Source organism: Limulus polyphemus, unplaced genomic scaffold (genome assembly GCF_000517525.1).
Source record: "Limulus polyphemus unplaced genomic scaffold, Limulus_polyphemus-2.1.2 Scaffold210, whole genome shotgun sequence".
Taxonomy (NCBI): Eukaryota; Metazoa; Arthropoda; class Merostomata; order Xiphosura; family Limulidae; genus Limulus; species Limulus polyphemus.
The window spans coordinates 173797-189384 of NW_013665820.1; the positions used below are offsets into that span (position 1 = coordinate 173797).

The following is a 15588-nucleotide window of genomic DNA, read 5'->3' on the forward strand; positions in this document are numbered from 1 at the left end:
CCACGGCTGAAAGAGCGAGCATGTTTTGGTGGGACGGGGATTCGAACCCGCGACCCGCAGATTGCGAGTCGAGTGCCCTAACCACCTGGCCATGCCGCGCCAATTCACAAATGAACTTACTAATTCGATCACTGAGGTATAGATGCACTAATTGTCACTATTAACCCTGAACTGCTCATTGATTACTCATTAATATACCACCTCTCGTATTTTATCATACATTTTTTATATTCTGCATAAAATTTATAGATTCTACAGAGGCCTTAACTTTCATGTACTTTCTAGATCTAATCAAAAACACCTTAGGTGTGGAAAAAGTTGCGACCAAAAAGGAATTGAGTGTGCGACTTAAAGGGATGAAATCAGAATTGTTCAAATTGGGGCATGATGGTGGGTAAAACAAAATACGCGTACTAGCTAACTAATGAATGAATATTTGCTGTAAGATTCTCATCAATGCTAGAAGCGTAGCTACTAGTTTGACCGCCAATTCTGATTTCATTCCTTTATGTCGCACACTCAATCCTTTTTTTCCACACCTAAGATGTTTTTCATTAGATATGATGACTTTTTGTCAATACACACCAAGAAACCACAGCAAGTAAGAAACTGACAGTCGATAGTAACCAACGTTAGCTTTAGGATCTCAACCCTTTACTTTACAGAACCAACCAGATTATTTAAAATATATGGTAGTAGTTTTCCTCTCTAAAACAGTGTTAATACCTTCCTTTATAGTAACGCCATGGAATTTAGATTAACAGTTTCTCTTATCATCCCTATACAATCGCCACAGCCGTATCAAGCATCATTATTTATGCCAATTGTTTAAGCTAATATCACGTGACGGTAAAAGCTCTTTAATTAGGATAATTTCATAAAATTTAGTAAATTTGTGCTGAAAAGTTGGCAATGAATAATCAATAACAACCGTCCGCTCGTACGATTCTTTTCAAAACTTGACCTAGAAACTGCTAATTTAGTTTGCTTTGACAAACTAATACTTCTGTATCTGCACATCCTCTCACCTTATAGTTTTGCTGCTCTAAATCAGGTGTCTTTAATCCGAATGACAAGAAACAAAAACGTCCACTTTTAGGTAAGCTGTAGTAAAAATGTTAGACCAATAGCTCGTGACTTTTTGCGTAGGCGTGCGCAAATATTTTGGTTAAAATTGAGCGGTTTTTGTTGAATAACTTTGCACGTGCGGCTTATATTTAGACCAAATTTCACAACTAATTGTAGGTTGAAAAATCTATCAGTGTATTAAATGTGAAAAAAATCCATAAAAGTTAAGTATTTTTTTCTATCAAATAAAGTTTCAGTACTTTTGGTGCAAAGAAGAAAAAAGAAAGAAACTCAATCAAAATTGGAAATGTTATATCTCAGGCATTTCTTAATGGATTGCCTTGAAATTGGATATGTCAAGTAACAGTCCAGTAGAGCACATCTGCTGAAAATGTGTGATAGTTTGGATTACCACAGTCAGATACAGAAGATGGGAAATCGCTTTAAACTATCACTTTCCTTAATAACACACAGTGTGTCCTACAGCAGGTTGTTTTAGCTGCACGATACACTACCGTGTGTCTTGATATTGTATCATGCGCTCTCTAGCAAACATGCATTGCAATTCAAATATTAAAAAATGTAACTTATTATACTGTCCCCTTAGTTGATTGTGAAGTCCCTTGAACCCTCCTAATATACAAATAATATGGAACACTAAACTATCCATTCACTAAGTCTTTTTTGGTGGTTTTCTTCTCTGAGGGTTGTGGTATGCATATGGAATGACCTCTTGTCTCCTATCGTCACATGTTGTTTTGTCACTGGGGTGGTTCTCTTCAGATAGGCAGTTCATTGAATTCTTTGTTGGTTTTATTCTTGGTGGTCCTCTGGACAGGAACCCTGGGCTCTTCAGCAAGTTGAATTTCTATTGGCAAATTCTTTTCTGAAGTTACTTAGCTCGTTCTCCTCTCAATGATGTTTTTCCAAAGACAATCACAGTGGATGACTTTTGGCTTCTGTAAGTCATGTCATTGATTCTTTTCAATACAACACATCTCTTCCCAACATCTGTATAACTGTGGAGTTCATCCTTTCCAGTGGCAGGGATTGTAACATTTATATCATCCTAACTCAATGAAATCCAGTCTTATCATCATCATCAACACCATTGCGATCATTCATTTTGTCAGTAGCTTTGATGAGTCCATCCCGAGTAAAGTCATGTACGGCATCAACTGTGTTCCTTAGTCTCTTTGAATATTCTATGTAAGACTCTGCTGAGTGACTATCCCGTGGTGTCAGTGCAGAAGGTCCAAAAGCACTCCATGTTCTCTCCCAAACATCAGCGATGATAATATGTTACCTCATGCTTCATGCACTGCTGTTCGTTCAATAATTCATAAGTAGCAATAGGAAATCTTTACCTTCCCCCCCCCCCATTTTATTTGATGTTCATCCACATAAATGGATAATTGAGTTAAAAGTGTAAGGCTGTATCTCTCCACCATGCCTTTGGAAGATGGATGAAAGTTCCTGGTCTTTTTGAATTCGAGGATATGACACATTTCTGCAAACAAAGCTGATTAAAAGTTCCCTCCATTGTGTGAGTGAAGTTTTACAGGCACCCAAGATCTTGAATTCATTGACGAGTTTCCTTGATAGTTTCTGCTTCCTTGTTAGGAATAGCATATGCTTCTGACCATTTAGTGAAATAGTCCATCACACCCATGATGTATTTATTCCTACTATACTCTATGGCAGAGGACTAAGCACGTCAAGAACTCTCTCAACTGATGCTACAACCTAATAATGCAGGCTGTTTCTTTCATGGATTTCTTCATTCACAGCGTAGTTTATAAGATTTACATCACTTCTCTACAAATACCTGGCATCCAGCCTACTAGGAGCATTTCCTTACTCTTTCCAGTGTCTCCTTAACACCTAAGTGTCCAGCTGTTGGTAAATTGTGGTGATGGTGGAGTGCCTTGAAATGTAGAGACTGTAGAAGTACCAACTGTAGTTGCTGTTTCTGTCTGCTGGTATTTTCCCAGTTCTGATATAGCAAGCACTTTTCTAGACATAAATGAATCCCACAGTGTACAGTACCTCTTTGTCTTCAGACTGTATGGAGTTAATGTTTGCCATGAGAGTTTTTTTTCTGAACTATACTTGATCTAATGAATAATTGGTTTAAAACTCGGAGCATTTGTGTGATTATCTTCCAGTTAAGTGTTCACCACATTAGTTCCTCATCATTACTTGTAAATGCCCAATCTTGGCCTATATTTTGTTTTACTTTAGATTGATCATCTTTACTATTTCATGCTTCCCCATTTTCATAGATATTACATTCTTCTTTAATATATGGTCTTTGGGGAAATGCTTCAAAATTTCCACGGTTCCACTGAAGGTATTGCAATATTTTAAAGTTATACTCCTAAAGTTTGTGGAGCCATTTTGTTATCTGGCCTTCTGGATTGAAAAAATTCAACAGTGACTAAGTGTGGAATGTAAACTTCTGTCCAAATAAGTAATGACTGAAATGACTTAGGGCTCAAACAACACTTAGAGCTTTTTTTTTAGTTGTATCATATCACCTTTCTAAAGCGTTCATTTCCATGCTATTGTAGATTATCACATTTCCTTTTCCATGCTATACTTGTGATCCCAGTGCAAAATCACTAGCATCAATATCTAAAATAAGTGGATATTCAAGAGTTGGGTATGTTAATACAGGAATAGTTGTTAATTTTTTCTCAATTTGTTGAATACTTGTTCACAATCAACATTTCAATAAAACTTATTTGGTTTTCAAATGTATAGAGGCCAAGCTATGTTACAGAATGATTTCATAAAAAGAAAATGGTAAGAGGTCTCCCCAGATAAGGGGTTCAATTCCCCTCAGTGGACACAGCAGATAGCCCAATGTGGCTTTGCTATAATAAACACACACATACACAAAACCAAGAGCGTTGTTCAAGAAATCCTCTTATCTCATGCAAGTTCTTTGGTGTTGGCCAACACTGAACAGATTCAATTTTAGATGGCTCAATGGACATTCCCTCTTTCCTGACTGTGTGTCCCAGAAAAGTCACCTGTCAATGAAACAATTCACACTTCTTGGAATTGAGCTTAAGTTCTCTTTTCTCAACTAACCCGGAACTTTCTTTAGCCCATCAAAAGCATTATCAGAAGTCTTCCCATGTGCGATTATGTCATCCAAATAGATGAGTAGAACATTCCAGGTTGGTTCAGAGAAAGCATACTTTAGTAGATTTGAAAATGTAGGAGATAAATTACATATTCCAAATGTTGGCACAACAAATTGCCACAATTCATTTTCTGCAGTAAATGCTGTTTTCTCTTTACTCGCTTTATTGATTCGCATTTGCCAATATCCACTCTTGAGATCCAATGTTGAAAACTATTTTCAACTAGATAGAGCATCCAAACTAGAGTTCATCGTGGGCAGTGGGTAGGCATGCTTCTTTATGACTTTCTTCTTCTCCCCTTATCCCCTTTATATAAGGTCGGTGTGTCTCATAATCCTTCTCCATTTAAATCTATTGTTCATAAAACTTGGGTCTATTTGACTACTGTCCTCTTTAATAAGATCCTTTCATCTCTTCCTCGGTCTCCCTCTTTGCCACGTGCCTTTACTTTCCTCTCTGCTGCCCAATTCGCCAAACTGTCCTCACTCATCCTTTGCGGTCCATACCACCTCAATCTTGATTCCTGTACCTTCTATCTGACGTTAAAAATCTTTACCTCCTGTCTAGTTTCTGCACTTGGCTTGTGATCTCTTAAAGTCACACCTCTAATTTACTTCAACCACCACATTTTTACCACTTCAAATCTTTTCAGATGACACTCCTTCACTACCAAAGTATTTGTGCTAAATAACAGGGCCAGCCTGACCATGGCTTTATACAAAAGGCTCTTGAGCTTCATTGACAATCGTCTATCAAATACCATTCCTGTAATATTCTGTCACGCTCCCTTGTACTTTGCAATCTGGCCTGTACTTTATTCACCTTCTGATAATCCATACAGAACCTTGTGGATCTATCCTTCTTTTTCATAAGAACAGTAGCTGATACTAAAGAATTAGTACTCGGTTTTATTACTCCTGTTCCTTCATGGCTTTTATCTCTTTGAAAGTATAAATCTTGTGATATAGGTTATTTGTTCAGCTTAAGTCATGAGATTCACTGGAGAAGACATTTTGATATTCCGTGAGCAAGACATGTAATCCTTGGCATTGATATGCTGTATGACCTTCACAGATCTGTTCATAAAGCTCATGTAAGTGACGTGGAAAGCTGTTCTTATGTGAGGATTTGACATCAGACTTCCTACATTTTTGCTCCAATCTAATTCTGATGTGAAAGTACCACCTTTAAATATTCACATCTTGCAATGTCCTATCAAGAGTCCCTTCTTTCCTTCAGAACTTTGTTTTGGATACTTCCTTTTGATTTGTCACTCCAAACCTGTTTGGATAAGATAGCTAAAAATGCTTGATATTTGTAATGGCTCTCAGCTGGAAGGTTACTTAATGTTGGTAAAGCTGGTTTTTTAAAATAGGCATAAGATGAATAACTTGTTTTCTACTCAACTTGTTCACTCTGGAAATTATTTCGAAATGAGTCATATACGTCCATCATGATACCTTTCGATCATAGTCAATTGGTTTCTCAACTGGGTGATGTTTTTGAACTGGCCAACTAAGTTCTGAAACTGGATATACTGGTGATATATCTGGAGTAGCCCAAGAAGATCTTACACTCGCGTATGGCTCAGTAATAGTCGTAACTGGTGTAGACCAAATGTTCTTCTATTCCATATTTTATATTAATTGGTGTTTTAGATTGTAATTCTTGGGCAGGTGCAAAAAATAGAGGTGTAGATGATTTCATATTTATCTATCAATTCGTTTTACAAATGATTTAGTCTGTCATGGATTTATTTTTGTATTTCTTTTATTTTTTCATTATAGCCTTTCTGTACTTTATTAAGATCTTTCTGCACATCTTCAAACTCGTCGTAATTCTTCAGAACATCCACAACAGCTTTGTCGATCTCTCATTCAGTCAGATTTGTTTTTCTTAATTCTTCTTTAAATGTTATGTCCCTTTCTTTTAACTCCTCTCCGAAATTCCCGTCTCTTCTTTCCGTAGTTTCATCACTTACAGTAAATTTTTGATCTCGTCTCTGCTTGAGTTGTCATCTTGAAGTTTAGTCAAAGTTCTCTTTTATTTTCACCAAAATAATTCCACTTCTTACACCACGGTATTGTAACATGTTCTATCATAGGACGGATTATTTTGAATTATTCTATAACATAATCCCAAATCCAGTCCACGTAACGATAACAAATTGATTTATTTTAGTACCATTAACAGGCTATGTTCCTTGTAGGCCTAACATCACAAATAACGTTTGAACAGAAATTCTGAAACTAATGGTACGTACGCCAAATCATAAATAAGCTAACTCGACACTGAGGGATAGACAAACGAACTTTTCCAACTAACACTGAATTGAATCACTCATTAATACACCGCTTTACTGATTCTCGTATTTATGTTGTACCTTTGTTTCTACAAAAGCACGAAATTTCTAGATTCTACAAAGGCCTTAACTTTCACTAATGTTTATGTATTGCAATATGCGCCCTCTAGCAAGTAAACATCTGAATTAAAATATCAAAAATATAGTGTAAAACAATTTATAGACTATCAGCAGATAAACTACTTTACGACAAGTCTTGCTGAACTTAGGAATGGATACTTGACAATCAAACTGAAAGGAGAAGGATATTACGAAGCGTAAGCTGTTTAAACGTTTATAAGCACAGTGACAGTTTCTTGGTTATGATAACAGTAAAATTTTAGCTTGTGTGAAAAAATCGACAATCTATTGTTCTCATGTACAGAAATGTTTAAAAATCTTTAGAAGTTTTAGTAATAAACGTATCTCTCCAAGGCACCGAAACGTCAACGTGAAAAGGAAGTAACACGAAATAAGCATCAATGAAAAAAAAAAAGAATAGTGCATGATTTGTGTGTGTGAAGTAAAATAAAAAACTAGATATATATTTCGAAATGCTATTTTCGACAAAACCTAATCGTTCAGAATCAAATCCAATCAAAATTACACCATTAATAAAGCAAACAAATGTTGTGACCTAAACCATGTCTTTTGCGTAGAATGTTGGATTCATTCCAAGGTTTCCCGAGATCCAAAGCACATTTACTTTCTCATTGACAACCCACGAAATTCTAACGTCGACAATTACGCGTGTGTGTATAATTACCTCCCCAGTATCGCTAGAGTACTCTCAAACACGCACACCTCCTAGCACTGACAGCTCCAGTGCCTTGAATCATGGATTAACAGTAGAAACCACTTAATTCTTGAAGAGCAGCAGCTCACCTTGACATTCCTCACTTTACACTACAACTATAAATCTTACAATAGCTTTACCTTAACAACATCCTTTGGTCTCACCTGTATCTCTTTCAGAGAAACGCATTTAGGATATTCACTTTAAAAATATTGTAGTAAATAAACTAAATACAATATAAACTAACAGGAGCACGGTTGAAAAACGAGTTGTCTTTAAAGTTCTAATAACTACAGTTATCTTATACAATAAAAAAAAATGAGTTTTGCAACTAGATTTATAATATTGCTTTTATAAAGAAGCAGAACGATTACATTTATGTCCTGATAGTTACGTATATTTCAAAAATGCACATACTTTAGCAAGGTATACTGAAGCTTGGACTTACAAAAAGGCCGCGGATTTAGTACGGGAAGAGTTCTGAATTCGTATATTATGTAATTTAATTTGTTATTGTTTTTTAAACTTGATTTTGCACATTTTTCAATTAAAAAGCACATGCATCATAATTTGACCTCTGGGAGTAATTGACTTTTCGTGACCAGAAAAAATTTAGTACTTTCCCTTTCTTATCATACACACAACACACACTCCTTGTTATTAAACAGTTAATTAAATCCACTGAATTTAAAGGTAAAGTCCCAAACAGAGATGCGCGACAAATCTTTTCGCACATACCCGAGACTAGCAGAAAAAATATACGAACAATTGTAGCGTCTAATCCTACAGACAGACAGAAACACTTTAAGACCGGGACTTGTTTTAATTCTGCTTATTCTTCTGGGAAAATATAATGAAGGAAAAACTTCATATAGTTTCCTTGAGACATAACTGATAGGTGCATGCACTATATTAACAAAGGCCAATTCGCAAGTGACCACGTCAAGCACACAGAGTCAATTAATTCTGCGGGTCAATGAGTTCTTTGTTACCAGCAGGGTACATGTACTTGAACAATAGCGTTATTCAAGTAATGGATGTTTACAGGTTGTGACACTGACTTCCTATATTTAGCTTGAGTACACAGAACAAGTAGCGTGTATTATGCGATACTAACACATAGACTGTGTCAAAATTGACACACACACACACACACAAGATAATATAAACGTTGGATTACATAGTTGGATTAGACGCTGGCTTGTGACTCGTTGGTTTATATTTTTGGCACATTTTTATTCGATTATATGTGTTCGTCAGTGCTAAGTTATTGCGATATAACTTAGTGTTCTAATTCTGTCACGCGTAAGGATACAGAATTTTAGTGGAAACATTTACTTGATATCAACTATTATCACGGCTCTTTGTTTAGTAAAAGGAAGAAAATCAGACACACACACAAAAGATACTCTTCCTGTTCTTCAAGTTTAGATTAGCAACTACACTCGTTTTAAGACCTACCCTAGTGGTTTTAATCTGAAGTACTTAAAGGTTATTATGTTCACTAGATTCAAATTGGGAACAGATGAGTGACCAACAGGGAACACGCAAATCAAAAATCATGTGATTTTCATGGAACTTCAAAATGAGTAAGAATAGGTGCATTTCAACGGAGTTTTCGACGTGAAATGGTGCTATACTAATGAACAGGTAACAATTTACACAAACACACACAAATGTTTTTTTTAGGAAAGTGTACGTCCAATAATACAGCATCTTTCAATTCCGTGTTTTCCCGGTCATGAAATGCGAATGAAGTCTACAAGGAATTGTATTAGCTTATAGTAATGTTCCCCTTGTTGGCTGGTTGCATAATTCCTGACAAGCCACCAGCGGCACGTAATGTACAATCAAATAATATTTGAAATCTACCAACAAAATAATTCGTGCCTTGCTAAGACAAGTGAATACATGCTTTCAAAAATCATTACGTTTCATGACGTAGACAAATCACTGTGATACATTTTTTTAGATTTTTTTTTTGTAATTGCTGAATGGCATTTGCTTTCTGCATCATGACCAAGATTCTCAAGGAAGAGGGAAGATAAGCTGAGGGCTTTTAACGATGAAATTCGGGATCTGATCTCTAAGGCGACCACAGTACAGTTAAGTCACTGTGCAGCTTTCTGCTTAAGAACTAAATAACTAACTAATGTTCCAAAACTAAATATCATGTATTAATCAATAGTCATACGTTAAGTTTAGCTACACAACAGACTATCTACGCTCTGTCCATCACAGGAAATCGAACCACGGATTTTAGCTTTGTAAGTCCGTTAGCTTACTACTGACCATACATTCATAGCTGTCATTACCATTTCAATAGGCCCAGGTTTAATAATTTTATAACAAAAATACAAATCTAATCGAACCAATAGCATGGTAAGGAAGGTTGCGTGTTACCATTTCATAGGGAAATAGAGCACGAGCAGTATGGTTACAAAAAGACTAGTGTAATCTGTTATTTCCCATAGTAAAGAATGTTTTTTTGTTTGTTTTTCATAAAGTGTACACCAGAATCCAGCTTTATCTTTCTCCCTAGCTTCGAACTTGCCTGTTTCAACAGAAACAACTACATGCTGCATGTTTTCGCGAAATGGTGGTGCACAAACTTGAAGCGGGCAACAAAATAAATAAAAATATCCACTAAATACAGCGTTCTGTTTAAGTACGAAGAGTAGAAATTTTCACTACCAGAAATGGTGTTTCTCATGATAACAACTGAACCATAAACACTCAAACTGTTATTCGTATCAATATATAACTTAGTTACTTAAGTCCTTATAGAAAAAAAATCAAATTCTCATAAGCATACATTAAACATAATTTTAAGTTTCACTTTAAACAGTAATTGTATGATAACTATAAGTTTAACTTACGTCGGGAATTGTGTGATCATAATCTTTGACATTTTTAATTACTTGATGTACGAAATAACTGATATCCCTGGTGTATGATTGCTTAGGTCAAATACAAAAAATGTCGTGGAAGAGCTTATATCATAAAACGGGTGTAAAGGGAGAAAGTGTATATGATAAGTGGTATTTTCTTAAATAACTAATTGATGATTCTACATTTTGATACTTGACACTCGTGTATTCCTAAGCATCTACACTAATGGCCACTTTAATAACTCCTTGCCACGCACATGCATACATTTGAATAAGACTATTTGCTTACACATAAAAAATACACTGACCATGTGACCGCTAATATTTAAGCCGTACAGGCAATATGTAACATCGAAGCAACACTTGATAATGCTAAAGCAGCTCACAGATGTAGTTTCCTGCATCGTAGCACTAAGAATATCAAGAACTGGGTAGATTTGCCGCAATGAAAGATCGAACAACTAACTAGTCATATCATGGTTAATTCGCAAGACAATGAGTAAAAGCAAAGCTCCCAATTTTTAAAGAGGCATGATAATAGGTTCCCGTTTAGTAAGAGCGTCGTTATTAAATTCCAATTCTTAGACCTGCTTTCCTAGTAATCTGTCATAAGCCTATTAGCAATGACAAAGAAGTAATGTGTATGACGAAACGAGAACAAAAAACAGCTGAATAGGTTTATAAAGTATAATCGAAATCAGACTGTGGCTCAACTGACTGAGGCTCTCAATAGCGGCAAGGATTTGACATTCTCCAACTACCAAGCGAAGGACGTTACAAAAATATCATGTGGTAGCTTACAACCAATCCGAAAACATATTTTAGAAGCAAATAAGAAAGCTTAGTCTCAATGACAATTAGAACACAAAAAGAAGACAATAAATGATTATGATCGTGTAAAGAAGCCTACTGAGCCGCGTTTCACTGTTTTCTTGGGATAGTTAAATGATGAACTTGTACCAACAGTGCAAAATGCTGGAGGTGGTATAATGGTGTGGAGAATGTCCCTGTAGCAGAGTTTAAAGTCTTTAATTGTTTTAAATAACATCCACAGTGGCTTAAACTTTGTTGCGGATATGTCCAACACAAACGTTTATTTACACCTGGATGGAAATGGTATTTTCTAAAACAATAATAGAACAATCATCATGCTCTTATTGTCCAAAATTGGTTTCAAGAGTATGATAAAGATTTCAGTTGTCGTCCGTGATAACACCTTTACGGAACTTCAAGCCGTTTGAACATCTTCGGGACGAACTTCAACATTGCATTCGCCATCATAATCTTGTGCCGACAACTGTGAACTAACTATAGACCGTCTTCCTCGAATAATATGCTACAGTTGACTAATATAGCTTCCGGCCTATGATGGAGTCTATGACACCTTGAACCAAAAATAATATAGCGGCTAAAGGGGCTCGAACCTAGTACTTTGTGATGATCTTTATTCTTTGAGACTTTTTCTTTTAGAAGGGATTGATCCTCGCATATCACCATTTAACACGAACTGAAATGAAAACATTTAGCTTTCACATGCTCTGACTTCCATGGTTACACTAACTATTTATAAAACAATAACAAAAGGTTTCTGCTGACAGAGATAAAAAAATGTTACATACAGTTAATAAAACAAACGTTTTTTTTGTGGTTGGTTATTATGTGAAAAAAATGTATATAAAGCTCAATTGAGTTATATGACCATTAGTTAATCTGACTAATCTTTATTCTGTGTTTAAACTTTATCAGTTTAAACACAGAATAAAGCGACTTCAAAAGGTGAATGAAGTAATATTAGGATACTTGACATTTCATTAAGTAAAGTTGTTGGAGCAATCCGTAACTTCCTTTTTAGCTTCATCCAATGGAATGATTTATAGAGGGTTAAAGACTTGCTTCTCATTGAACCACTAAAACTACGAATTCAGTCTGAGCTGAACATAAAAGCACGCTCCTTCATCTAAACATATGCACATCAAGCTACGTGTTGAGTGGGATATCTCACCTCGATTCTGACCTCTAGTGGAAAGTCTGAGAAAAAGTATAATGTCGTGTGTGGGCGACAATATTGACGTGTCCTCGCCATTTGTTCATACCGCTTGCTACTTACAGGCGAATCTCTCTCTTACAACATCAAGCTTATGTGTGTGAATGCATGTATTTAAAGAACCTCACAGTGCCAGAACTTTAGAAAAGGATACATTAAGCTTGAAATGATAATCGCATGTTATATGCAGCTGAACATCTCTCTTACATCATGGTTGAATGTGGTTAGTTTTTAAAAACCTCACAATGTCAGAACCTTAGAAAATGATACATCGAGCTAGACTGCTAATCAGTCTAATTTAATCAAAGACTCTCCCCTCCTTACCAAGTATTCTGAAACCTCTAGCAATAAGTTACCCACTCTTATCATCTCTACCCCTTTTTTTTTCTATTGAGCATTTATATTACAAATCCACTAGAAATACCCCAAAATGAAAAATATTTTTTGGTGATATCTTGAAAAGTCAAGCTTAAGTAAGAACGATACCGAACATAGCAATTTTATTTTTGTTTGATATACAAATTAGTACTCAGTATTCATTACTTACTAGAAGATAAAAGTTCCCCCTCTGAAACATTTTTTAATCCTAATCAATGTTGATGTGTATACAGGATGATGAAAAGTTAGTAGGTTTCTACATTTTCCAGAGATCAACTTGCATGTCACGCATCTCTGGACAACAGCATTTCATGTAGCTTCAACCCATAGTAAGCAATGCAATAAAAAACGATCACAACAATAGCTGCTCGACAAATACTAGACCAACCACAACAGAATGTAAACATTCTTCCCATACCAAACACACCAGGGTGAAAAGAAACTTACAACTATTCGTCAGGTTGTCAGTATACAAAAGGGACTCCCCACTGATTTCAGCAGGTACCCTGCCTGTTATAGGTTCGTTAAAGAGAAGAACGCTGCAAGTGAAACTGTTATTGCTTCACGCCTCGTCCTCTACTTAACTGAACACACCTCCGAACTCAGAGGGAAATTGGTAGCAATTAAGCACCAAGCTTCAGCACGATTAGTCCAATTACCATGATGGCATGTTCTATAAACTGTTGAAGAAATCTTGGGTGGAAACAGGAAACAATTATGTTTTCTGTGTCATACTTCTTTTCATCCCCTAGATATTCTATTCTATAATCCGTTCACAAAACAATCTGAACTTTTACCACGTGTAACGTCAATTACATGAGTGAGACAGAGCTTAACCCTTTCCCTGTTTTAGATCATTTAATGTTTTTTTTTTATGGATACGCTTATTTGACTGTGGATCACATACGACACTCAGGCACTTTAGCATTATGCCCTGTGAATCACATGTGATGCACAGGACACGGATAGGGTTAACAACTAAATTTCGTTTTAGTTAATCAGATTCAAAAGATAAAAATTATGCCACAAATTCAAGTCTAAGAAATAATTTCAGCTGGACATAGATATAACATATATGTATTTCAATAACATCCCCTACAGGGGCATTTGTAAAAGAGTAAGTCATAACTAACTCTTCCTACAAGCTTACATATTACTCCTAACAATTGCACATTTAGTATTAATAAACTATACTAACCGCAACCTACAAAACAATTGCGGTAGTTATCATGCCCTTCGCTTGAATTTTCCTTATTCTGTCATTTCCACGCACGCCATTTAAGCTACGCTTTCTTGCAGGCATTGTGTGTTAGATCGATAAATCCTGGTCCATTTGAAAAGATTTTACGCGGTCAGTCAAACAAACTCACGTAGACGTAACTTTATTAAATAAAAAACTACACATAAAGTAAACAATAAAGTATAGTAATGGTATTTATAATAGTGTACAGAGTATGAAACAGTTATGATCGTTCAGTGTTTGACCCGGTTTTACGAGTTGAAACAAAGAAACTCACAAAAACGAGGAATAAAACCCGTACTAAAGAAAAAAAAGTAGCCAAAAAGTGTTTATAGCAGTCTATGAAACAAACCAAAGCTGAATTATTGCAAAGTAAAGTTAATGTAAAGTTGTAATAAAGATAAACATAGCTGAATATGCAGAAACGTTTGAATGCTGTTCACAAAGTGATATATGGTTTTGAGCGAACTGCGCATGTATATTTTAGACCTAAATAAGACAAGAAAGCCCTTAGGTATTGTATACAGTGTAATGTTTATTTCATTTAGGAAATTACACGCGGGTTAAGCGTTGTGTGTGTGTGAAATACTTTGGAAACAAAAAAACTAAAATTTTAATCGAAGTCAGTCGTCATGTGATGACAACGACATTGTGTCATCCTATAACATACTTGTTGCATTAAAAAGTCTGACTAAGCAAAAATTAGGTAAGGTAGTTCTGAATTGAAAAGCCAACATGCATTCCGGACTCCTCGGACAAAGATCTTTCTAACGATATGAGATTTGTAGCGATTTATCGAAAAATTTGTGAGAAAAGTTCCGGACAAACACTAGTGTATTATGTATATAAGTTTCACAGTAGTAATATCATAACTCAGTTCTATTAAAAGCGACATCTATCTTAACAACTCTAGTAATAATGCAATTGTCGATTCATAAGTGTACCGCTAAGAGCTTATTAGCGATAGATCCTGCTTTGCTACCTATTCATGAAGTCTTACAATCCACAGAAATTGACAAAGCCGTCATTGAAAACTGTATCATTTATAAAGTGGCAACAACTCTCACACCAAGGATCACATCTGTAATTGTTTATGAGGTTTATCGTGTTTTGTTCTTACTGTTAAGTTCCCCGGTGGATCAGCGGTAAGTTTACGAACTTACAGTACTAAAATCCGACGTCTGATTCCCCGCAATAGACACAACGCAGATAGTCTATTGTAGATTTGCGCTAAAAACAAACCAAAACAAGAACACTACTGTTACACGACACCTGAAACGAACATTTCCCAAAGCTACAGTTGTAGGTTCAAAAGAAAACTTGGTACATCAACACAAGCCCGTAACTAGAGGGGTTTCGGGGGATGCGAGCGAAACCCCCCCCCCCCCACACTCACACAGGAGTTCCACTCGCCTATTAACATTTATTTCTTTTTCTTTCTTTGATTATGGCCTCTCACTGTATAATTGCTTTTGTAACACTGTGCATACATGTGGAAATAGCATTTTCATACTTATCAGAGGAAAAGTACTAGAAATATTTATTTGCAGTGATAATAAAGGAACCATTACACATTTCGATTTTTTTTCGTCCCTGGACAATAAAGTTACACATGGAACGAGTTCCACACTGGACTGAAAAAAACCCCCCCCCCCCCCCCCCCCCCCCCCCCCCC

General features: G+C 35.9%; 1 protein-coding gene across 2 annotated transcripts in view; it reads right to left on the bottom strand.

Annotated features, from left to right (window-relative positions):
• The window catches only part of LOC106478417 (plexin-A2-like), a 235661-nt gene that overhangs the window by 115181 nt on the left and 104892 nt on the right, over positions 1-15588 (bottom strand). The window lies entirely within an intron of this gene.